Here is a 12,727-nt window from a genome sequence, read left to right as displayed (position 1 = left end):
ACTGGAAAAACCATAGCCTTGGCTAGACGGACCTTTGTTGGCAAAGTAATATCTCTGCTTTTTAATATGCTGTCTAGGTTGGTCATAACTTTCCTTCCAAGGAGTAAGCGTCTTTTAATTTCATGGCTGCACTCACCATCTGCAGTGATTTTGGAGCCCAGAAAAATAAAGCCTGCCACTGTTTCCACTGTTTCCCCATCTATTTGCCATGAAGTGATGGGACTGGATGCCATGATCTTAGTTTTCTCAATGTTGAGCTTTAAGTCAACTTTTCCACTCTCCTCTTTCACTTTCATCAAGAGGCTCTTTAGTTCTTCACTTTCTGCCATAAAGGTGGTGTCATCTGCATATCTGAGATTGTTGATATTTCTCTGGCAATCTTGATTCCAGCTTGTGCTTCCTCCAGCCCAGTATTTCTCATGATGTACTCTGCATATAAGTTAAATAAGCAGAGTGACAATATACGGCCTTGATGTAACCAGTCTGTTGTTCCATGTCCAGTTCTAACTGTTGCTTCCTGACCTGCATACAGATTTCTCAAGAGGCAGGTCAGGTGGTCTGGTATTCCCATCTCCTTCAGAATTTTCCACAGTTTATTGTGATCGACACATTCAAAGGCTTTGGCATAGTCAATAAAGCAGAAACAGACGTTTTTCTGGAACTCTCTTGCTTTTTCGATGATCCAGCAGATGTTGGCAATTTGGTCTCTAGTTCCTCTGCCTTTTCTAAAACCAGCTTGAACATCTGGAAGTTCATGGTTCACGTACTGTTGAAGCCTGGCTTGGAGAACTTTGAGCATTACTTTCCTAGCGTGTGAGATGAGTACAATGGTGTGGTAGTTTGAGCATTCTTTGGCATTGCCTTTCTTTGGGACTGGAATGAAAACTGACCTTTTCCAGTCCTGTGGCCACTACTGAGTTTCCCAAATTTGCTGTCATATTGAGTGCAGCACTTTCACAGCATCATCTTTTAGGATTTGAAATAGCTCAGCTGGAATTCCATCACCTCCACTAGCTTTGTTCGTAGTGATGCTTCCTAAGGCCCACTTAACTTCTCATTCCAGGATGTCTGGCTCTAGGTGAGTGATCACACCATCATGATTATCTGCGTCGTGAAGATCTTTTTTGTACAGTTCTTCTGTGTATTCTTGCCACCTCTTCTTAATATCTTCTGCTTATGTTAGGTCCCTACCATTTCTGTCCTTTATTGAGCCCATTTTTGCATGAAATGTTCCCTTGGTATCTCTAATTTTCATGAAGAGATCTCTAGCCTTTCCCATTCTATTGTTTTCCTCGATTTCTTTGCATTGATCACTGAGGAAGGCTTTCTTATCTCTCCTTGCTATTCCTTGGAATTCTGCATTCAAATGGGTATATCTTTCCTTTTCTCCGTTGCTTTTCGCTTCTCTTCTTTTCACAGCTATTTGTAAGGCCTCCTCAGACAGCCATTTTGCTTTTTTGCATTTCTTTTTCTTGGGGATGGTCTTGATTCCTGTCTCCTGTACAATGTCATAAACCTCTGCCCATAGTTCATCAGGCAGTCTGTCTATCAGATCTAGTCCCTTAAATCTATTTCTCACTTCCACTGTATAATCATAAGGGATTTGATTTAGGTCATACCTGAATGGTCTAGTGGTTTTCCCCACTATCTTCAATTTGTCTTCTAAATTGAAGAACACCTGATTAGAAGTAACTTAATGAAAGAAATCAAAGAGGACACAAACAGATGGAGAAACATACCGTGTTCATGGATTGGAAGAATCAATATTGTCAAAATGGCTATTCTACCCAAAGCAATCTATAGATTCAATGCAATCCCTATCAAGCTACCAACGGTATTTTTCACAGAACTAGACCAAAGAATTTCACAATTTGTATGGAAATACAAAAAACCTCGAATAGCCAAAGTAATCTTGAAAAAGAAGAATGGAACTGGAGGAATCAACCTGCCTGACTTCAGACTCTACTACAAAGCCACAGTCATCAAGACAGTGTGGTACTGGCACAAAGACAGAAATATAGACCAATGGAACAGAATAGAAAGCCCAGAGATAAATCCACGAACCTATGGACACCTTATCTTTGACAAAGGAGGCAAGGATATACAATGGAAAAAAGACAACCTCTTTAACAAGTGGTGCTGGGAAAACTGGTCAACCACTTGCAAAAGAATGAAACTAGAACACTTTCTAACACCATACACAAAAATAAACTCAAAATGGATTAAAGATCTAAATGTAAGACCAGAAACTATAAAACTCCTAGAGGAGAACATAGGCAAAACACTCTCCGACATAAATCACAGCAAGATCCTCTATGACCCACCTCCCAGAATATTGGAAATAAAAGCAAAACTAAACAAATGGGATCTAATGAAACTTAAAAGCTTTTGCACTACAAAAGAAACTATAAGTAAGGTGAAAAGACAGCCCTCAGATTGGGAGAAAATAATAGCAAATGAAGAAACAGACAAAGGATTAATCTCAAAAATATACAAGCAACTCCTGCAGCTCAATTCCAGAAAAATAAATGACCCAATCAAAAAATGGGCCAAAGAACTAAACAGACATTTCTCCAAAGAAGACATACAGATGGCTAACAAACACATGAAAAGGTGCTCAACATCACTCATTATTAGAGAAATGCAAATCAAAACCACAATGAGGTACCATTACACACCAGTCAGGATGGCTGCTATCCAAAAGTCTACAAGCAATAAATGCTGGAGAGGCTGTGGAGAAAAGGGAACCCTCTTACACTGTTGGTGGGAATGCAAACTAGTACAGCCACTATGGAAAACAGTGTGGAGATTCCTTAAAAAACTGGAAATAGAACTGCCATATGACCCAGCAATACCACTTCTGAGCATACACACTGAGGAAACCAGATCTGAAAGAGACACATGCACCCCAGTGTTCATCGCAGCACTGTTTATAATAGCCAGGACATGGAAGCAACCTAGATGCCCATCAGCAGATGAATGGATAAGGAAGCTGTGGTACATATACACCATGGAATTTTACTCAGCCGTCAAAAAGAATTCATTTGAACCAGTCCTAATGAGATGGATGAAACTGGAGCCCCTTATACAGAGTGAAGTAAGCCAGAAAGATAAAGAACATTACAGCATACTAACACATATATATGGAATTTAGAAAGATGGTAACGATAACCCTATATGCAAAACAGAAAAAGAGACACAGAAATACAGAACAGACTTTTGAACTCTGTGGGAGAAGGTGAGGGTGGGATGTTTCAGAAGAACAGCATGTATATTATCTATGGTGAAACAGATCACCAGCCCAGGTGGGATGCATGAGACAAGTGCTCCGGCCTGGTGCACTGGGAAGACCCAGAGGAATCGGGTGGAGAGGGAGATGGGAGGGGGGATCAGGATGGGGAATAAGTGTAAATCTATGGCTGATTCATATCAATGTATGACAAAACCCACTGAAATGTTGTGAAGTAATTAGCCTCCAACTAATAAAAAAAAAAAAAAAAGAATGATATTTTGTTATCTGACCTAAGAAGTTTTGTTGCTTCATCTTCACATTTTCCTCCTTATGATTGCAACCTGACAGCCTGGGCTCCAGGCGTCACAATTACACAACTGAACCAAAATTAGAAAAAGTATTTTCCTTCTTTCAAGAGGAAATCTTTCCTAGAAGCCACCTATCCACTTCAGCAGAATTCCCTAAGTTTCTTATTGGCTAGAGTTGTCATATCCCTACCTCTAAAGCTGTCTCTGGCAAGCAGAATGATGTTGTTATGGTTTCCTTTGACCACCCAGCAGTCATTCCTTGGGGCTGGCAAAGGGGCCACTATCCTTTAGCTTATGGAAGGAAGAACATCCACAAACATAGGGTTCTGCAAACAGCAACAAGTGGGGGGAATGGCCATTTGCTGGGCAATCTGACATTTTGCACTCATATCTTAAAATTTATTTATTTATTTATTTATCTTTGGCTGTGCTGGGGCTTCGTTTTTGTGCGGGCTTTTCTCTAGTCGTGGTGAGCAGGTACTCCTCTTGAGTTGCAGTGCTCAGGCTTCTCATTGTGGTGGCTTCTCTTGTGGAGCATGGGTTCTAGGGTGTGTGGTCTTCAGTAGTTGAGGTGCACAGGCTTAGCTGCTCCACGGCATGTGGGATCTTTCTGGATCAAGGATCCAACTCATGTCTCCTGCATTGGCAGGTGAATTCTTTATTGCTGAGCCAGCAGGGAAGCCCTGTCATTTTTAAAAAATAAAGATTCAAGGACTTCCCTAGTGGTCCAGTGTTTATGACTCCACACTTCTAATGCAGGGGGCACAAGTTTGATCCCTGATTGGGGAATTAAGATTCCACATTAATCTTAAGGTGGCACAGCCAAAAAAAAAAATCGGCTAAGGTGATGAATTTGGGAAGAATATGAAGAATATGAAAGCTCTCTGTCTCCCCACTCCAAAAACAAAATCCTATACTTATCTCCTTTTGCATTATGTGTCTCTGGTTAAGAAACTCTCAGGAAGAAGTCATATGTTGAAAAAATAGGAACAATTACATCCAATTATCTTGTGAGAATACCATTAGTGGGATTGTGTTTGTGTCCTTGGAGTGAAATTGTGGGTCTGCAGGCATCTAAGAGAAGCAGGGAGTTGGTGATGGACAGGGAGGCCTGGCGTGCTGCAATTCGTGGGGTCGCAGAGAGTCGGACACGACTGAGCGACTGAACTGAACTGAAGAGAAGCACGGAAGAGAATTCTCAGCTCTGGAGGATTAGGAATCCTAGAGGTTGGATAGTCATTCATTAGTTCAACAGCTATTTGAAGTGCGCCCCCTTGTGCCAGGTGCTGGACTAGGCACTGAGGGTAGTGGTGACTAAGACACCAACCCTCCTTTCCAGAACTCACAGTCCCTTTGAAGGAGTCAGACACCCAACCTGGTGATCTCAATGCACTGAGGTAAGAGCTATGATGGGACTATAAGCCAGGAGGTCCGAGGGACAGACAGAAGGAGTTCAGATCTGGTCTTGGAAGTCCAGAGAGATTCAAAGAGAAAGTAACATAAAATCCCAGACCAGAGATGAATTTACCCTGAAGTTTATAGTGCTTAAGCTTTAGGCCCCACAATGAATGTCAGGAGTGTAGCACTTTCTAGGCAGCAAGGAGAAATTGGATACAATTCGAAAGGACATTTACTAAGCATTTCTGCCACACTGTCCAAAGAGATCACAGAAGGACAGGATCAGAATCTCTAAGGAGCCAGTACTTTGTTCTGATTTTCATTCGGAACATTCTTTCATTTTGTACCTAATTTTGAATTCATATTTTTTATCTTTTTTTTCAAAGCTTCTCCCCAGACCAAATTGTCTAGGTTTCAGGCCCCATTAAACTTAGATCTGCCCCTGCTTGTGATCTGAAGCATGAGTAGGTGTTTACCTGGCGGAGGCAGTGGAAAGAATTTTCATGGTATTCTAAAGCACCATGTGCAAAAGCCTGAATTAATAAAAAGGAAATTTATAAACAGAGAACAGCTTATAGGTCTTGTTGCTGGAGCATGGGAGAGAGGTGAGGTTGGATCACTGGCCACATCGTGAGGGGGAGAAAAAATGATAGTGTTGACACAAGCCAGGTCCTCTGCTAAACACCAGTGTCCACGGGATCACTTTTATTCCTTGCAACAATTCTATGCATCCATTGCTGCAATTATTTCCATTTTACAGAAAATAAAGCTGAGAGTAGTGAACTAAAGGAGTTTTCCTGTGGTTGCACAGTAAGTAGTAGAGTTAGTATTCCAGCTCAATATTGTCTGATGCCAAAGCTCAAGCATTTAATCACTAGGCTCTCCTGACCCCTAAACTTTGCTCAAATTGCAGATGTGGTTAAGTTTGGCAAATGTCGGAGACCAAGGGAAGAAGCAAGCCTGGTGGCACTTCCCAGGGTAGCCTGGAATGAAGGGGCAGAGTACATAGAAGGCAGCTCTTACTCAGTAGGGAGGGATCATTTCTGCTGAGACCCCAGGCTGGGGGCTGAGGCAGGGCACCCCCCACAGCTCCCAGCACTGGAGCCCTGCTCTGAAGCCATAAGGGGGACACTGGGCTGAAACCAGGAGGGTCCCAGGGGAAAGAACTCTGGGTTGAAGTCCTGTTCTTCTACAATATATCTGCTCAGGGCCACTGTCCTCTTTTTCTAGAAAAACTGATAGAACTTCTCAAGGCCAACAGGTGTAGTTCAGCACAGGTGAACCTAGAACCCAGTTGATCAAGTCTTATTCTTTGGAACCAAAGAAGTTAACACTGCTTAAGTAGATAAATGAGAAAAAAAATATTTTCTTCAAACTGATTTTCAGGAGGGACACTATTAAGTGCTTACATTGTAGAGGGAGAGTTTGGTTAAGGGGTTATAGTTACAGGACAGGTGATGGTGTCAGGCCAGGATCCAAGGAAGACTTCAGTCCCTACCCAGACCATCCACTTCTTTCTTCACAGTGGCCAAGGATGGTGTTTTCCTGAGAGAAAGAAGCAAGACCTTTTATTATCTCCCCCAACCCTGATGGAGAACTCTAGTTGGCTGGTGTGACATGTCTAGAAAGATCCTTATCTCCCCATTAGGAAGGTTGAAGTAACATATGTTTAACAGCAAACTTCAAGACCTATGCCATTGATTTTGTGTGACTGCCAATCCTAATACTTGTGAATGCCATGATGTCTAAGCCAGCACTGTCCATTATGGCAGGCATTAGCCATGTGTGATTGAAATGTTCCTAGTCTGAGTTGAGATGTGTTGTAAATGTAAAAGCACACATCAGATTTCCAAGACTTAGTACCAAAATATATTGCAATGATAACATCTTGGATATATTAGACTAAATACAGAATTTATTAAAATGAATTTCACCCCATCTAGTTACTTTTTCAACTTTTAAAAAATAAGTATTTATTTTTGGCTGTGCTGCATCTTCATTGCTGCATGGACTTTTCTCTAGTTATGGTGCACAGGCTTCTCATTGAGTGACTTCTGTTGTTGCAGAGCATGGGCCCAAGGGCACACGGGCTTCAGTAGTTGCGGCTCCCAAGCTCAAAAGTGCAGACTCATAGTTGTGGCGAATGGGCTTACTTGCTCCTCAGCATGTGGGATCTTCCTGGTCTCACATCACCTGCATTGGCAGGCAGATCCTTTACCACTTAGCCACCAAGGAAGCCCCTACTTTTAAAATTTTTTGTAAAAAAATTTACTGGCATAGAGTTGATTTACAATGTTTTGTTAGTTTCAGGTATACAACAAAGTGAATCAATTGTGTGTGTGTGTGTGTCTGTGTGTGTGTGTGTATAAATATAATCTCCAGTCTTTTTAAGATTCTTTTTCCAGATAGGTCATTGAGTAGAGTTCCCTGTGCTATGCAGTGGAAGTGTTAGTCGCTAAGTCGTGTCCAACTCTTTGGAACCCCATGGACTGTAGCCTGCCAGGCTCCTCTGTCCATGAGGTTTCCCAGGCAAGAATACTGGAGTGGGTAGACATTCAGTTCTCCAGGGGATCTTCCTGGCCCAGGGATCAAACCCAGGTTTCCTGCATTGCAGGCAGATCCTTTACAATCTGAGTCACCAGTGTGGCTATTAGGAAATGTAAAGTATTGTATGTGACTGGTTTCTGTGGTTTGTGTCATATTGGACAGTGCTGCTCTAGACATTTGAATAGCTAGATACCTTGAAGACCTGCTTTTCTATGAAGAGTACTAAACGCACCACAGAAAAGTCAGCCTGGTCTCATTCCTGGATATCATTTTCCACCTATCGTGTCAGAAAAATTGTATTTGCAGTAAGAAAGAGTCGTCCTTACTCTATTATTTCTGTGTTCAAAGAGAGGGTGAACACAGCATGTCCTGGGCAATGGGGCTGATGTTTTCCTTTATAGTGGTTCTTAACCTTGGCTGTGCATTAGAACCACCTGGGGGCTTTAGAAAATTCTGAGGTCAGGTTACAACCCAGACTACTTAAGTGGCAATGTGTGGGAGTAAGACCCAGGCATCAGGGTTTTCCTAAAGTTTCCCCAGGCGATTACACTGCAGCTGGGCTGTCCAGCAATTCAGAAATCTTGCTGTATAAGAAAGGCAGGTGTCTGGGACTTAACAGCAGGTGAATATTTCATCAGATATTATGTGTCAAAAGGTAACAGAATCACTGATTTCCTCACACTGAGCTTAGATAGCCAAATAAAATGTAGCTTATTTGTATTCTAGAATGGATCTGAACTTCCTCCTGACTCCCTTTCCCCATTTGGCATACACACACAAAAAAAACCCAAACACACAAATAAACCCAAACAAAACAAAACTTTGCTAAACCTGGTGTCTCCATCTATGCTAAATTGAATGGTCTCTTTGCACTAGCTGGACATCTTAGACTTAAAATGCTTTGTATTTCATTTAAATTTTTTTCTTTAAATTTATTTTATTGAAGTATAGTTGTTTTACAATGTTGTGGTAATTTGTGCTGTACTGCAAAGTGACTCCAGTTATACATATATACATATATATTCTTTTTCATATTCTTTTCCATTATGGTTTATCACAGGTTACTAAATATAGTTCCCTGTGCTATACAGTAGGATCTTGTTGCTAATCCATCCTATATATAACAGTTTACATCTACTAACCCCAAACTCCCAGTCTATCCCTCTTCATCAGTCTCCTCCTCCTTGGCAACCACAAGTATATTCTCTATGTCTGTGAGTCTCTTTCTATTTCATAGATAAGTTCATTTGTGTTATATTTTAGATTCCATATATGTGATATCATATGATACTTGTCTTTCTCTTTCTGACTTACTTCACCTAGTATGACAATCTCTAGGTCAATCCACATTGCTGCAAATGTCATTATTCTAATTCTTTTTCATGGCCATATATGTGTGTGTGTGTGTATATATATAGTGTGTGTGTATATATATACCACATCTTTTTACATTTTAATTTTCATATGTATTTAATAAATTTACAAAATTTGATTTTTCCTTACAATTTGTACAGAAGACTCAAATATGGAAAATCTGTGTTTTTCTCAGTTCAGTCACTTAGTCATGTCCGAATCTTTGCAACCCCATGGACTGCAGCACGCCAGGCCTCCCTGTCCATCACCAACTCCTGGAGCTTACTCAAACTCATGTCCATTGAGTCGGTATTGCCATCCAACCATCTCATCCTCTGTCCTCCCCTTCTCCTCCCGCCTTCAATCTTTCCCAGCATCAGGGTCTTTTCAAATGAGTCAGTTCTTTGCATCAGGTGGCCAAAGTATTGGCGTTTCGGATGCAACATCAGTCCTTCCAGTGAACACCCAGGACCGATCTTTAGGATGGACTGGTTGGATCTCCTTGCAGTCCAAGGGACTCTTCTCCAACACCACAGTTCAAAAGCATCCATTCTTCAGTGCTCAGCTTTCTTTATAGTCCAACTCTCACATCCATACATGACTACTGGAAAAACCATAGCCTTGACTAGACAGACCTTCGTTGGCAAAGTAATATCTCTGCTTTTTAATATGCTGTCTAGGTTGGTCATAACTTTTCTTCCAAGGAGTAAGTGTCTTTTAATTTCATGGCTGAACTCACCATCTGCAGTGATTTTGGAGCCCCCAAAAATAAAGTCTGCCACTGTTTCCACTGTTTCTCCATCTATTTGTCACGAAGTGATGGGACTGGATGCCATGATCTTAGTTTTCTGAATGTTGAGCTTTAAGCCAACTTTTTCACTCTTCTTTCACTTTCATCAAGAGGCTCTTTAGTTCTTCTTTGCTTTCTGCCATGAGGGTGGTATCATCTGCATATCTGAGGTTATTGATATTTCTCCTGGCAATCTTGATTCCAGCTTGTGCTTCCGTCAACCGAGTGTTTCTCATGATGTACTCTGCATATAAGTTAAATAAGCAGGGTGACAATATACAGCCTTAACGTACTCCTTTTCCTATTTGGAACCAGTTTGTTGCTACATGTCCAGTTCTAACTGTTGCTTCCTGACCTGCATACAGATTTCTCAAGAGGCAGGTCAGATGGTCTGGTATTCCCATCTCTTTCAGAATTTTCCACAGTTTGTTGTGATCGACACAGTCAAAGTCTTTGGCATAGTCAATAAAGCAGAAATAGATGTTTTTCTGGACCTCTCTTGCTTTTTCAATGATCCAGTGGATGTTGACAGTTTGATCTCTGGTGTTTTTCTAAAAAGATACAAATGAACTTAATTTACAAAACAGAAACAGACTCACAGACTTAGAAAATGAGCTTCTGGTTGCCAGGGGGAAAAGTGGGGTGCAAGGATAGATTGGGAGTTTGTCCCACTTCTTTTCAGAATATCATCCCTGCCCTCCTCCTTTACTAAGATGGAGTCAAGGAAAGACACTATGTGGAAGAGACGCTGTGTGCACTGACCTCATGGCAGAGGGACAGCCAAACCCTCTGGCCTGAGGCTGGTCCTGGGGCCGGGTTGGGCCAGTGTTAGCTCACACCTGGGCCCTACGTCTTCTGCTGGGTTCTGCTGCCCAGGTCTGCCGTGGATAGGGCCAATCCTCTGCTGCCTTCCTTGGCATTCCTCTTCTCACTGTGAGTTGCCAACCCTGAAGCCCACCCCATTCCCTCTTTTGGGGCCTGCAACCTGGCTGCTCCCCAGAGGGCACAGTGACGCTTTTAGCCTCAGCCTCACATCCCACCTCCCCAGCAAGGCTGGGCTTCTAGATCCCTATGGCCACACTGGAGGGCTCACCTCTGTCCTCTCTCTGTGTGACCTCAACTCCTCCTTGGTTACTATTTGGGGATTTACTTTTACTGTAGTAGAGACAACCTCTGTATGAGTTAAATTCTTTTCAAATGTATTTAGACTTGCTTTGGTCCAGAATAAAGGTCTGTCTTATGGGTTATCATGTCCTCCTCCAGGGGATGTTTCTGACCCAAGGATCAAACCCAAGTCTCCTCAGTCTCTTGCATTGCAGGCAGATTCTTTACCCACTGAGCCATCTAGGAAGCCCCTTGATGACCCATGCACATTCAAGTCCTTACTAAAGGATTCTGCTTTTGGTGAGCCATGGTTAGGTTGGGCCTTGAACAAGTGTCACTCATAGAGTCAACAATGGGAAGAGAAGCACCAGCCCTGAATCTCTCAACTGATTCCATATGTCCCTTCCCAGGCTGAGGTCAGGGGAGGGCCTTCAACATGCAGGGGGCTCCCTCTTCCCTCAATCCCCACCCCAAGGGCCCACTGCCTACTTCTTCACTCACATGACCTGCCTTTCTGTGGGGCAGAAAGTCTGTTCTACATGACCCAGGCTGAAATAGTATCTTCTCTATTCTGCCAGAGCAATGTGGCCTCAGCCCTTTAGGATTTGATTTTGTGGTTTTGTTTTTTGTTTGTTTTTTTAAGACTTTTTAAATTTATTTGGCTGCACCAGATCCTTAGTTGCAGCACACAGGATCTTTAGTTGTGGCACGTGGGATCTAGTTCCCTGACCAGGGATCGAACCCAGATCCACTGTCTTGAGAGGGCAGAGTCTTAGCCACTGGACCACCAGGGAAGTCTCTCGGATTTGCTTTCTATGTGCTCAGTGAGAACCAAAAAACTTAGAAAATGGTTCTCACAGCAAATCTTAGCTCTCGAGTTCATGGCTTCAACTCAAAAAAATCATTTCTCCAACCGCAAATGGAAACACTACCCTCCTCTCTTAGATGCTAGCCTCAGTCACATCCCTCCATTCTGCCATCTCAGGCCGATGTTGCCTCAGGGTGACTAGGGACAGGGTCAGCCACGTGGAAACGCAACAGAGAAAAGTCCACTAATGTGCATTTTCAGATATGATTATTACTCTTAGTATAATTACATACGAGCAGTTTACTGAGGACCAGGTCCTGTTCTATATGCTTTACATGAATTAGGTCATCTTAATCCTGATCACAACCTCATGAGAAAACAGGCACAGAGAAGTTAAGAAACTTGCCGAAAGTCACACATCTGTCAAGGTCAGCTAGGGATTTGAATCTAGACCGGGTTCCAGAGTCTATTTTCTTTCTTTATTTTTTAAATTTTTAATTGGAGGACAATTGCTTTACAATATTGTGTTAGTTTCTGCTGTACAACAACATGGATCAGCTTTAAGTATACATATATCACCTCCCTCTTGAGTCTCCCTCCTCAGGGAGACTCCTCCTCCTCCTCAGACTCACCCTCACCCACATCCCACCCCTCTAGGTCATCACAGACCACTGAACTCCGCTCCCTGTGCTATATAGCAGCTTCCCACTGGCTGTTTTACACATGGTAGTGTATATATATATCAGTGCTCCTCTTTCAGTTTGCCCCACCCTCCCCTCCTCCCCCTGTGTCCACATGTCCATTCTCTACGTCTGCATCTCTATTCCTCCCCTGCAACTAGGATCATCTGTACAGTTTTTCTAGATTTCACATATATGTGCTTATATACGATATTTGTTGTTCTCTTTCTGACTTACTTCACTCTGTATGACAGAGTTCATCTTCTTAACCTCTTCTCTCCCTCCATGAGGACCCTTCCCCTCTGCACGCTCCCCACTTCTCTTCTTGAGAGGTATAAAGACAAAGAGTTCTAAGAAAATATTCTTTCAACATGGGAGGCCCAGGATGTCTCACGACCAAAAGACTTTTCAGAAAGAGCTGGAGTACAATATTTTAAAAGTAAATGTATGTGCCAGAAGACGATTCAGTCGGGTTAACTATCAATTATTAAGTCTCCTACTCCCAAG

The 12,727-nt window shown here is 42.4% G+C and overlaps 1 non-coding gene across 1 annotated transcript; it reads right to left on the bottom strand.

Moving 5' to 3' along the window:
- Positions 1-11,453: 11,453 nt before the first annotated feature.
- Positions 11,454-11,526, bottom strand: TRNAE-CUC. The gene has a single exon. It is a non-coding gene; the product is annotated as a tRNA-Glu (tRNA).
- Between the last annotated feature and the right edge of the window lie 1,201 nt (positions 11,527-12,727).

This window comes from Cervus elaphus, chromosome X (assembly GCF_910594005.1).
Source record: "Cervus elaphus chromosome X, mCerEla1.1, whole genome shotgun sequence".
NCBI lineage: Eukaryota > Metazoa > Chordata > Mammalia > Artiodactyla > Cervidae > Cervus > Cervus elaphus.
Note: the sequence above shows the minus strand (reverse complement) of the source record. Positions and strands in the feature narration are given on the sequence as shown.